Source organism: Ambystoma mexicanum, chromosome 2p (assembly GCF_040938575.1).
Source record: "Ambystoma mexicanum isolate Mex_15411 chromosome 2p, UKY_AmexF1_1, whole genome shotgun sequence".
Lineage (NCBI taxonomy): Eukaryota > Metazoa > Chordata > Amphibia > Caudata > Ambystomatidae > Ambystoma > Ambystoma mexicanum.
In genome coordinates this window covers 232,116,645-232,130,578 of record NC_090923.1, presented here as the reverse complement: position 1 = coordinate 232,130,578, position 13,934 = coordinate 232,116,645, and positions in this window count along the sequence as shown.

Here is a 13,934-nt window from a genome sequence, read left to right as displayed (position 1 = left end):
ATTCCCCGGCCCTCCCCGCCTCCCGCTCCCGCCCACCCCCTCCCATTGGTCAATCCAACCCACACAAGTAGCCTAACGACTCGCTTGCCTGCCCCGGCTCCCTTAGCCCCCCAGAGCCAGGTGAGTGCAGCCGCGTACGTTTAATCGCCTATTCCACCCTTCTGGTGGCTTCCGTGGTCCCCCTGCCCCCTCGGTAGCCCATCCGCCTCCCATTCCCTCCCCGCATCCATTTCCCTATTCCCCGGCCCTCCCCGCCTCCCGCTCCCGCCCACCCCCTCCCATTGGTCAATCCAACCCACACAAGTAGCCTAACGACTCGCTTGCCTGCCCCGGCTCCCTTAGCCCCCCAGAGCCAGGTGAGTGCAGCCGCGTACGTTTAATCGCCTATTCCACCCTCCTGGTGGCTTCCGTGGTCACCCTGCCCCCTCGGTAGCCCATCCGCCTCCCATTCCCTCCCCGCATCCATTTCCCTATTCCCCGGCCCTCCCCGCCTCCCGCTCCCGCCCACCCCCTCCCATTGGTCAATCCAACCCACACAAGTAGCCTAACGACTCGCTTGCCTGCCCCGGCTCCCTTAGCCCCCCAGAGCCAGGTGAGTGCAGCCGCATACGTTTAATCGCCTATTCCACCCTTCTGGTGGCTTCCGTGGTCCCCCTGCCCCCTCGGTAGCCCATCCGCCTCCCATTCCCTCCCCGCATCCATTTCCCTATTCCCCGGCCCTCCCCGCCTCCCGCTCCCGCCCACCCCCTCCCATTGGTCAATCCAACCCACACAAGTAGCCTAACGACTCGCTTGTCTGCCCCGGCTCCCTTAGCCCCCCAGAGCCAGGTGAGTGCAGCCGCGTACGTTTAATCGCCTATTCCACCCTTCTGGTGGCTTCCGTGGTCCCCCTGCCCCCTCGGTAGCCCATCCGCCTCCCATTCCCTCCCCGCATCCATTTCCCTATTCCCCGGCCCTCCCCGCCTCTCGCTCCCACCCACCCCCTCCCATTGGTCAATCCAACCCACACAAGTAGCCTAACGACTCGCTTGCCTGCCCCGGCTCCCTTAGCCCCCCAGAGCCAGGTGAGTGCAGCCGCGTACGTTTAATCGCCTATTCCACCCTTCTGGTGGCTTCCGTGGTCCCCCTGCCCCCTCGGTAGCCCATCCGCCTCCCATTCCCTCCCCGCATCCATTTCCCTATTCCCCGGCCCTCCCCGCCTCCCGCTAACGCCCACCCCCTCCCATTGGTCAATCCAACCCACACAAGTAGCCTAACGACTCGCTTGCCTGCCCCGGCTCCCTTAGCCCCCCAGAGCAAGGTGAGTGCAGCCGCGTACATTTAATCGCCTATTCCACCCTCCTGGTGGCTTCCGTGGTCCCCCTGCCCCCTCGGTAGCCCATCCGCCTCCCATTCCCTCCCCGCATCCATTTCCCTATTCCCCGGCCCTCCCCGCCTCCCGCTCCCGCCCACCCCCTCCCATTGGTCAATCCAACCCACACAAGTAGCCTAACGACTCGCTTGCCTGCCCCGGCTCCCTTAGCCCCCCAGAGCCAGGTGAGTGCAGCCGCGTACGTTTAATCGCCTATTCCACCCTTCTGGTGGCTTCCGTGGTCCCCCTGCCCCCTCGGTAGCCCATCCGCCTCCCATTCCCTCCCCGCATCCATTTCCCTATTCCCCGGCCCTCCCCGCCTCCCGCTCCCGCCCACCCCCTCCCATTGGTCACATCAAGGGGACTTCCATTCATAGCCAATCTCCCCAGGGCAGCCCCTGCCCGGCAGCCCCATCGGCTAAGGACCCCAAGGCAAAGGACGGCTCCAACTTGACGGCTCCAGATCGTATCTGCAGGTATCCGCAGGAGAAGCAAGAAGCCAACAACAAGTAAGTGTGGCAAGGGCAGGGCCAGAAGCAACTACTTCAAGCCATACTACCCTACCACCCCTCTAACTCAGCATCAATCCCTCTATAGTCAAACTCGGAATCCCAGCATTGCATTGTTCCCAATTGCATTTAGGTGTTGCGCCCAATAGCCTCTCTGAGGAAAGTTACATTTAGAAGTGTCCCCAACTGCACTTAGAAGTGTCCCCAACTGCACTTAGAAGTGTCCCCAACTGCACTTAGAAGTGTTCCCAACTGCATTTAGAAGTGTTCCCAACTGCATTTAGAAGTGTTCCCAACTGCACTTAGAAGTGTCCCCAACTGCACTTAGAAGTGTTCCCAATTGCATTTAGTAGTGTTCCCAATTGCATTTAGAAGTGTTCTCAACTGCATTTAGAAGTGTTCCCAATTGCTTTTAGTAGTGTTCCCAATTGCACTTAGGTGCTGCGTCCAATAGCCTCTCTGAGGAAAGCTGCATTTAGAAGCGTTCTCAACTGAATTTAGAAGTGTTCCCAATTGGATTTAGGTGTTGCGCTCAATAGCCTCTCTGAGGAAAGTTGCATTTAGAAGTGCTCCCAATTGCATTAGCAGTGTTCCCAATTGGATTTAGGTGTTGCGCTCAATAGCCTTTCTGAGGAAAGTTGCATTTAGAAGTGTCCCCAACTGCATTTAGAAGTGTCCCCAACTGCATTTAGAAGTGTCACCAACTGCATTTAGAAGTGTTCCCAACTGCATTTAGAAGTGTCCCCAACTGCATTTAGAAGTGTTCCCAACTGCATTTAGAAGTGTTCCCAATTGCATTTTGAAGTTGCGCCCAATAGCCTCTCTGAGGAAAGTTGCATTTAGAAGTGCTCCCAATTGCATTAGCAGTGTTCCCAATTGGATTTAGGTGTTGCGCTCAATAGCCTCTCTGAGGAAAGTTGCATTTAGAAGTGTCCCCAACTGCATTTAGAAGTGTCCCCAACTGCATTTAGAAGTGTCACCAACTGCATTTAGAAGTGTTCCCAACTGCATTTAGAAGTGTTCCCAATTGCATTTTGAAGTTGCGCCCAATAGCCTCTCTGAGGAAAGTTGCATTTAGAAGTGCTCCCAATTGCATTAGCAGTGTTCCCAATTGGACTTAGGTGTTGCGCCCAATAGCCTCTCTGAGGAAAGTTGCATTTAGAAGTGCTCCCAATTGCATTAGTAGTGTCCCAATCGCTTTCTGATGTTGCGCCCAATAGCCTCTCTGAGGAAAGCTACATTTAGAAGTGTCCCCAACTGCATTTAGAAGTGTTCTCAACTGCATTTAGAAGTGTTCCCAATTGCTTTTAGTAGTGTTCCCAATTGCATTTAGGTGTTGCACCCAATAACCTCTCTGAGGAAAGCTGCATTTAGAAGTGTTCCCAACTGCATTTAGAAGTGTTCCCAATTGCATTCTGAAGCTGCGCCCAATTGCCTCTCTGAGGAAAGTTGCATTTAGAAGTGTTCCCAATTGCATTTAGAAGTTGCACCCAATAGCCTCTCTGAGGAAAGCTGCATTTAGAAGTATTCTCAACTGCATTTAGAAGTGTTCCCAATTGGATTCTGAAGTTGCGCCAAATAGCCTCTCTGAGGAAAGTTGCATCTAGAAGTATTCCCAATTACATTTAGTAGTGTTCCCAACTGCATTTAGCAGTGATACCAATCGCATTCTGAAGTTGCGCCCAATAGCCCCTCCGAGGAAAGTTGCATTTAGAAGTGTTCCCAATTACACTAGTGGTGTTCCCAATCGCATTCTGAAGTTGCGCCCAATAGCCCCTCTGAGGAAAGTTCCATTCAGAAGTGTTCCCAATTGCATTAGCAGTGTTCCCAATTGATTTAGGTATTGCACCCAATAGCCTCTCTGAGGAAAGTCACATTTAGAAGTGTCTCCAACTGCATTTAGAAGTGTCCCCAACTGCATCTAGAAGTGTTCCCAATTGCATTCTGAAGTGTTCCCAATTGCATTTAGTAGTGTTCCCAATTGCGTTTAGGTGCTGCGTCCAATAGCCTCTCTGAGGAAAGTTGCATTTAGAAGTGTTCCCAATTGCATTAGTAGTGTCCCAATCGCTTTCTGAAGTTGCGCCCAATAGCCTCTCTGAAGAAAGTTGCATTTAGAAGTGTTCCCAATTGCATTAGTAGTGTCCCAATCGCTTTCTGAAGTTGCGCCCAATAGCCTCTCTGAGGAAAGCACTTAGAAGTGTGCCCAATAGCCCCTCAGAAAAGTTGAATCCAGAAACGCACTTAGAAGCTGCATCTAGAAGTGTACCCAACGGGCTAAATTGTGAATCTAGATGTGCGCCCAACAACCTGTCTATGCAACTCTAACTTAGAAATAACTAACAGTATAACTGCGCAATGTAGAATCTAAATGGTGACTACAAAGTTGATTTAGATCCACGCAAAACACCGTCCCTTTATAAAGGCGAATTGGAAAAGTCCACCACTACCGTGCCCTACTCAACCCTATCAGTATAACCAACAGTACCACTGTATATTATAGAATCTAAAACTGTGACTAATAATCTAACACCCCCTCTAAGCAAATAGAATCTAGAGGCTGACCGAATATCCCCCTGGGGACAAACGAACTTAGAAGTGTACCCGATAAACTAAAACAATCTCTATCTACAACTGTAACTAGAAAAGCACCAATTAAACATAATACCATCTTTGAGCAGCTGAACCTTGAAGCGTACCTAAAAGCGTGTCATCACCGATCTTAGAACTACAATCAGAAAGCCCTCCTAAACCATCCTTTAAGCTTACACCAATCATGAGTGCACCCACTCCACCAGAATCAGTCAGAAACATCTCCCATGGACCACCCCCTTCCTCCGATCAGTCTTCCTTCCCATCCCGCCCCCCCAAACCTCCCCACCCTCTCCCTCTCTCCCTGCCTTTCCCCTCTCCAAACACCAAGCCAGGGGAGCACGATGGCGAACCACCCACCCTAAAACCACTCTTCCCCTGAACCCCACCCCCGACCCACCAGCACTTCCCATACCCGCTCCCCTCACTATAATACCTAGCACACCCCACCCTGCAATCACCCACCTCCAGCCCTCCCCTCATACCCCTGCCGCCCTCCACCCCCGACCACACCGTTTCCCCTCCCTAAAAACTGCACGGCTAGCCCTAGCAAGAACCGAAGCTGCCTCCTGCTCACCCTCCGACCCCCCTACTCTCTCCCACACACCAGTCGCAGCAAAGAAACTAAAGAGGAAACGTTCTTGGTCCCCCTCAATCTCCCAGCACTCCTCGCCTCCCCTGTCTCGACCCATCACCTCTATCCCGCAATCCCCTCCTTCCCCCGTCGCTTCTCCCTGCCTGAAACCCCTCTCCCTCGATTTCTCATCAACTCCAACTGAAACTCCTAACCGCCAACATCCCTCTTTCAAACCCCCCAACCAAAACCCGACCATCCTATCACACACAGCCTCCCAACCGCACCCGAACGCAGCCAATCTCACTGCTCGCCCACTATTCCCATCTATCATCACCCACCCTACCCCTTTCCGTCCACACCCCCCACCACCGCCCCGTCCCGCTCCAACACCGAGACCATCCTTAGCTGCCGACGTGAACTGCATCCTATTTAACGCCCGATCAGTAGCAAAAAACAGACATTCCATCTTTGACCTCCTCTCCTCTGCCACACCAGACCTAGTTTTCATCACTGAAACCTGGTTCTCTGATGACTTCGGCCCAATCGCTAATTAAGCTTTTCCTCCGGACTACTCCCTCATCCCACTGAACCGCACGTCCAGGGGAGGAGGGGTAGCATTCGTCTTCAAATCCCTCTTCCGCGCCTCAATCATCGACAACCAACCCTCCATTCCATCCTGCGAATCGCTCCTTGTTAAACTATCCCTCTCCCTTTCACTCTCGTACAGCTTCCTAATAATCTACAGGCCCCCTGGCTATGATAGACACTTCGCAAACAACCTTTGCGACTCCATCTCCACCCTCCAACTAAACCATCCCAACCTCACCCTTCTTGGAGACTTCAACATATGGCTCGACATCCCCTCCAACCCCATGACATACTCCCTGATTGACGGTTTAGATGCAATTAATCTCCAACCCCACATAAACGGCCCGACTCATTATAAAGGACACACTCTTGATGCCATCTTCAGCTCCAACACCCTGATTCATCTAATGAGCCCACACCTATCATCTGGTCCGACCATTTCATTCTCTCGTTCGCCATCCACTCACCTGAACCCCTTCCCATACTCGTATCTGAACCTCCGAACATTCGCAAAAGCTGGAAGAAACTAATAATCACCCCAGACCTAGCCGAGGCACTCCTCCAGTCTCCACAACCTACCTGCCATCTCAACAATCAACTAACCCCTGAGGCCTTTGATTCATGGCTCAACTCATCCCTGATTCGCCTGACGCCCTCGTGCAAACCATCAACCCGACTTGGCCTTTTCCCCAGATGGTTCACTCCTGAGTTAAAGAACACTAAACGACATTACAAATACCTAGAACGCAAATGGCATAAAGAGAAAACCCAAGACAGCAGGACCACCTTGGCACGACACCTGTACCAGTACAAAGCCGAAATCCGGAAAGCAAAAAAGGCCCACTACAACTCACGAATCCTAAACTGCAAAAACCCATGCAAAGAACTTCACAAAATTATCTCCGAATTCACCAAACCGGCATGTAACACAACCACCCCGACCGCGTCACAATCACTATGTGACTCACTCTCCCTCCACTTCTACTCCACGGCCATTGAAAGGACAAAAACTCTGACCACCAAACAGGCTCTCTTACAACCACCAGGCAATCCTCAGCCCGTACCGGCCAGCCCACCAACTGCGACCACTACGCAACCAACTTTCGAATCCTTCAGTCCAATATCACCAGAACAATTTCTCAAACTCCTATCCGACCGCAAACCATCTGGATCACCACTGGACCTTTGCCCAGCCATAACCCTTAAAGAAATCTTTGCCTCCACCTGCGCAGGAGAACACGCAAGATCTATCATAAACGCCTCCCTTTCTTCCGGTATCTTTCCAGATGCATTCAAATTAGTGCACGTCAAACCTCTGATTAAAAAACCCACACTCGACCCTCTCGAGCCAAAAAACTACCGCCCGATCTCTAACACCATGTTCCTTGCCAAACTCATTGACCGAACAGCCTACTCCCAACTAAATGCCTTTGTTGAAGCCAACAATCTCCTAGACCCCGCCCAATCAGGATTCAGATCTTGCCACGGAACTGAAACCACCCTAACCTCGATCTGGGATGACCTAAAAATGACTGCTGACTCTGCAGGATGCGCCGCACTAATCCTTCTCGACCTGTCAGCCGCCTTTGACACGATCAATCACTCAATACTCCTTGACCGCCTCCACTCCCTAGGAATCCGTGGAACCGCCCTTAAATGGATACAGGCACCAAATAACGACACTCTCCAACTTTACATCACAAGCCCGACCAGTTGACACAGGAGTCCCACAAGGAGCATGTCTATCCGCCCTCCTGTTCAATCTCTACCTGATCACCCTCCCACCAATAATTCGTGCTCACAACATCCTGTGTTACAATTACGCAGATGACACTCAACTAATTCTAAAGTTCCTGAACACGAAACCCAACTCCCAACCTGACCTGACCTCTTGCCTCCTTAACATCGAACGCAGGATGACCCAAAGCCACCTCCTGTTAAACCCCTCCAAAACAGAAATCATGGTCTGCGGCAACTCAGATTTTCTTCCCCACCCACTACCCTGGCCACCCGCCATGGGCAACTCACCGACCCCCTCTAACACAGTAAAAAATCTTGGGTGCACCCTGGACTCCGACCTAACACTCTCGCGCCAAGTCAACAATGTCTCAAAGTCCTGCCACTACCACCTCAAAAACCTTAGGCGCATCTTTCCTTATCTCTCATTCCCTAACAGAGTCGCCGCGGTCCAATCAATCGTCATATCCCGACTGGACTATGGTAACCCCTGTACCTCGGAATTCATGCCTACCAACTGAATAAACTACAAAGAGCACAAAACGCAGCAGCCAAAGTGCTTCTTGCGCTCGGTCCAAGGGACCACGTATCCCCAGCCCTTAAGACACTGCACTGGCTTCCGGTAGCCCGTAGGGTGGCTTTCAAAACCCTATGCCTCACCCATCGAGCTCTACATAAAACTGGACCCCATTATCTTCAAAAAAAGCTAATACCTTATCACCCTACCCGCACCCTTAGATCAAGCTCAGCCGGCCTCCTAGTAATTCCTAAAACAAACTCAGTCAGGTTAGGCGGAGCATCATTCTCAGCCCTGGCCCCAACCCTGTGGAACTCGCTCCCACCCCACATCCGCCTAACTCAGGACTTAACGGCCTTCCGCAAACTACTGAAAACCTGGCTCTTTCCCTAAAACCAACCAGCCCCAAACCAGCATCATCACAATAACACCGACCTAACAAACCACCAAAAAGTAACCGAACCAGATTGTAACCTACATTGACAAACAGAACTAAAACGAATAAAGTAGATCTAAACAGGGAAATGATTAAATAGAAAAAGAATCACTGAATAATGGAAAGAAGAGAGCGTGGAGAGCGGATGAACAAGGAGAGCGGGTGAGCATAGAGGGCACGACCGAATGAGTGGAAAGAACGAATGAGTATGGATGAGTATAGATGAGTATGGATGTATGTGAGGATAAATGCTGTTGGCAAATGAGCCTGGAGAACGTGCAGAGCGCAAGATCGTGCAGAGCGGAAGAGCCCTGAGAACAGAGGCACATATAGAGCGGAGAAATGTGGGGAGCAACCGAGTGGGGGGAGAGACTGAGTGTGGGGAGTGTATGAGTGTATGGAACATATGAGTATGGGGAGTTATGAGTGTGAGTAGCGGATGAGTCTGGAGAGCCGATGGGTCTGGAGAGCGGATGGGTCTGGAGAGTGGATGTGTCTGGAAGGCGGATGAGTCTGCAAAGCGCATGTGTCTGGAGAGCGGATGAGTCTAGAGAGCAAATGATGGTAGAGCACATGACCACGTGGATTCAGATGAGTGTCGAGAGTGGATGAGTGTCGAGAGCTGATGAATTAAGAGGGCGGAAGTATATGGAGGATGAGAGGGCGGAGGAGAGAATAGCTGAGTGTGGGGAATGGCTGAGTGTGGGGAATGGCTGAGTGTGGGAATGGCTGAGTGTGGGGAATGGCTGAGTGTGGGGAATGGCTGAGTGTGGGAATGGCTGAGTATGGGGAATGGCTGAGTGTGGGGAATGGCTGAGTGTGGGGAATGGCTGAGTGTGGGGAATGGCTGAGTGTGGCAATGGCTGAGTGTGGGGAATAGCTGAGTGTGGGGAGCAGAGCGTACGAGTACGCAGAGCAGAAAATTATGTGGAACAGACGAACACGTAAATCAGAGCCAATGAATAGGTAGAACGGCCGAACTAATGGATCGGACGAGCACGATAAGGAGAGCGGTGTACATAGAACGGACGAGTATGTAGAGCGGACAAATATGTGGAACTGATGAGTAGGTGGAACAAATGAGTGTATGGAATGGATGAGTCTATGGTGCCGATAAATATCTGGAATGGTGCCGACAAGTGTGTGGAGCGGGTCAATACGTAGAACGGATAAATTTGCAGCACAGATGTGTATGTGTCTGTGTGTGGAGCGGACGAATGGGTGAAACGGACAAATGGGTGGAACGGACAAATGGGAAGAACGGACGAGTAAGTGGAGCGGACGAATACATGGAGCAGATCAATACGTTGAGCAGATCAATTCATAGAACGGATGAACGAGTGGAGCGGACGAATGTATGAAACCAACAAATACGTAGAGCGGTCGAGTAATATGAACGCATAGGCAGACTGGAGTGCATGCGCGGGGAGGACAGGAGTGCATGCATATGGAATACATGAGAGCATACATGAAGCACACTGAAAATGAGGGATAGACTAGAGCACGCAAGACGAACTATGAACGCGCGAGTGTGTTCCTGATCGCATAAATCGCGTGACGTACATAATATGCATTGGTATGCGGGAACATTTGAATGAACATATACCATACCACACCCCACGCCTACTCTCCTCTTTACACCACCACTCAAATAGAACACAGGGATACTATGACACCATTCGGTATAACTGTTCCCATATCAACATCTCACGCTCACTCCCCATCACTCTAAGTAACCACCGCTGGTTTAACACCCCCAGCCAGGCGGTTCTCCTCAGGCCTAACGCAGCCACTCTCGAGCTGGATAAATTCCGCCAGAGCGTACACATTCTCCTGACCTCTCAACCACCACACCTACCGCTATGAAGCAGCTACCACATTAACCCCGCACCAGCTGCACACATATGCTAAGTGGATGACTAAGTTGCAGAGGCATTGCACCAGGCAGCCTTATATTGGCCCTAAAACATTAAATACAGCCCCATTGTAGAGAAAAGAGGTCATGCAAATGGCACCATAGCTAAAGCAGAAAATATAATTGCAAACACGCCCTGATGACAAATTGGGCAATAAAACGAGCCGAAGATCAATACTGGCTGTAACACCCGAGCCCCACAGACCATGTGATCAAGCTCAATACGAAGGGAAGCAGTGTTTTTTTGTGGTAAAGGATTGGAGAAATATTGATTAATCTCCCAATTCTGCTCCACCCTGCTATGAAAACCCCATGAATTCCACTTCAGGTTTTGTTGGCAGGTAGAATGGGTTGTAGCTGGACAGTGATTGGCTGTACGTCTAGCATTCCAGCCAATCAGAGTGGCTAATCCGTTCTAGTAACCTAACTAACTAGAATGCTAGGCCTTCTGGCCAATCAGGGCACACTTAATCTTCAGACCCAAATGTATTATTTCCTGCAATGTTCAGCCTCTCACACTGACCAGTACATCATCCAATCTGAGAAGCTGTTAGGAACAAAATCCCAATTCCTCACTCCAGCCTGTTTTGGCGCCCATCCCCATTCTGATCAGGGTACTCAAAACTGCTTTTTTTGCTCACCCCAATTGATAGTGCCCCAGATGCTGCAGTGTTAAACTGGCTACTATTTTATCCGTTTAGTTTGCATTTTGTGTGAGACTTTTGATGTTTTTGGGGGAAGAATGAAAACTATTATCACTGAAATGAACTATTGACACCCATCCATGTGTTCCAAAAAGTTGGTATCAACCAAGCAGAGGACCTACAAACTCTTCTGAAAAGCAATTACCTTCGCAGGCAGGATGAAACAGAGGTAGGTTTTCACTATCGAAAGAGCCATGGTAGCATTTGCTAAAGTCACTTTCAATAATGAATTGTCAAATGTCAATTTTATCACAGACTCTCATTTTATTCAGGTCTATATCACACTGAGGAGTGGCACTTTATTCAAAGTAATTTATATAACGCAAGATTGTATGGGTCAAGATCCTGAAGATGTTAAGGTATCTGAAAAATTCAAAAAATATCAAATTCAACATTTGGGTAAATATATACCCGACCCTTAATGGTAATGGAGGGGATAGATTGTGCCTGTCCGATTGGCGGCTCCCATGGAGTATCGGACAATGTTATGGGTGTCCAATACCCAGTCAGGCCCTGCACTACGGCGCCTCAATGGCTCTGATCAATGTTCCTACTCCATCGTGCCAGCACAAAGGGATGACCTGGAAATAAGATGGGCATTCTGCTGATACTCGTTGCTCCTCAAAGAGTTGCTTCTTGTGAGTAGCGCTATTTCTTCTTCCCTGTTCAGTAAACAATTCCTGTCCATTCCACTGACCTGATTTGTGGATGCTGATTTGAGCCTGACTGTCTGAACAATCCTGACTTTCTGCCTGCTTCGTTATCTGCCTTGTCTTCAGATTGGATTTGTTGTTTGCCTGCTTGTTACCGGAACTAGCCTGCTTTGACCATCCCTATAGGATTTTAATATTAATTGGGATGCCACCTTAACTACAGAGTCCAAGTGGGGCCAATGGGGTACTCAGTAGTTTATTGCCTGTTCTCTGAATATTGATATTACATACTATGATGTTGCATATTCCATTTTGGGGTCTGTCTGCTGATATTTCGATCCAGTCTAACTCCTGTTCATGCGACTGCCTGGAAGGCTTTGCTGGGCTCTGGACATGCATGGACTTCTTTTCATCCAACTCTCACCACTTTTCCTTCTCCAGTCAGCTCATCCTTGTGCCAGCAAGAAGGTCCAATTGCTCTACAGGTTATTAGCTCAGTTGTGCTGCACCTCTGGCCTATAGACCTATAACAGTCAGGGTTAGATCAGCAAAGGGGTTCTTGCTTACTTGCACCGCAGAAAAGGTTACTTATTTGTTATTTAACTGGGTAAGGGACTACTATCATGAAGTTTCTAAGTATGCAGCTAGAAAGCAGCATTAGGAGGGAGAAAATAAGGTAATACTAAAAGAGAAAAGCCATCAATCAATTTATGTCGGAAAATAGCCAGGTTGTCACAGGACCGAAGCTCCTCAGGAGAGGAATTCCAGAGTATGGCAGCCGGCACAGAGCATGGCCATCCAAGAGCTCTGGAACATTTGAAATGCTGAATGGACTGGCAGTAATGAGAGGAAGTTTGTTGGGGTTGAAGGGGCCGGCACCACCTGAAGTGGTGCTTTAGATAAGTAGGTACTGGACCATGAAGTGTTTTATGCACTAAAGCAACTCATTTCAAGGAGATGTAGCTCTTTATGGGAAGTCAGTGTAGCCTACGTAAGATGGGGAAATGTGCATATGTCTAGGGGTCTTGGTAACTATCCTAGTTGCTGTATTCAGTAGGACCTGTAACTGATGGAGAGAGGTTTAGGGAATTCCCATGTAGAGGGAATTAAAGTAGACCACTTTCAAGCCAACAATGTGATGGTGGCACAGTGAAATTCAGACAGGAAAGGGAGAATCTGTTGAAGCAGTACCAGGGATAATATGTGTTTTCAGGACTGAATTAACATGGGGATCATAGAGAGCGCTTAATCAAAAATTATACCAAGGGTTTTGACCTTGTCTTGGAATTGTATAGGATAACCAGACAGGAAACGTTCAGCATATATGGAGACGGATTTGCAGAATAAAAATGGTGGGCTTACTAGTAAGATGTCTGTTTTACGCTGAGACCCAGACAATTTTGTGCCATCCATTTTTTAACAATGTTAAAAGTCGATTGAATGTTCCTAACATTGGAATTGTAATCAGCATTGACATGGAAAATTATCTGTGTGAAATCTGCATAGTTTTGGAATATTATTTTGGAGATCATGAAGGGGCGTAATATAAATGTTGAACAACATTGGGGAGGTACAATCCCCTGATGAATACCATATTCAACTGATTCCGGATCAGATGTACAGCCTCCAGGAAGGAAAAATGCTGTTCCACATTCTCAGAACCCAGGACAACCTCTTTGTAGAGTTGCCACAATAAAGAATGATCAATGTTCTTGAATGCAGCAGCTAGGTCCAACAACATAAGTAGACCTACTTGTCTTTGATCCAGGATTTGAAAGAGGGAATCTTTGATGTCAGGCAGCCACATCTCAGTTCCTCTATAATAGCAGAAGCCTGAATGCTGATTGCTTAGGAGCACCTCCAGATGACATTGGAGTTGGCCCATAGCAGCACGATCTAGAATTTTCAAGAGAAAAGGAGTGCTGGTGATGGGACGATAGCTGGCGCAATTGTCGAGATCCACGTGTGGCTTTATTAATAGTGGGGTAATCCATGCCTGCTCCAGCACATCTGGAAATATGCCCTTTTGAAAACAGGGCATTCCGATGGCGCTGATCAGAATAGACAAGGAACCGGCACAGTCTTTCAAATCTTAGTGCGACAAAGTTTGCTAGGACAGTTAAATGGGTTGAGGAACCAGGGGATAATTTTAAAATAACTTGCTGAAACAGCACAAAAAGACCATAACTTGGGTACAGGGTCCAATATAGAATGAGTGAATTGGCAGGCAACTGGGGACCATTAGGTGAGAAATATCTGTTAGGTTTACAGTTGGGGCAGAGGCGTCAATACGAGCTCTAATTTGTAAGATTGTGTCTTTTAAAAAATAAGTACTGGATCATGTTTGGCCAAGAAGGC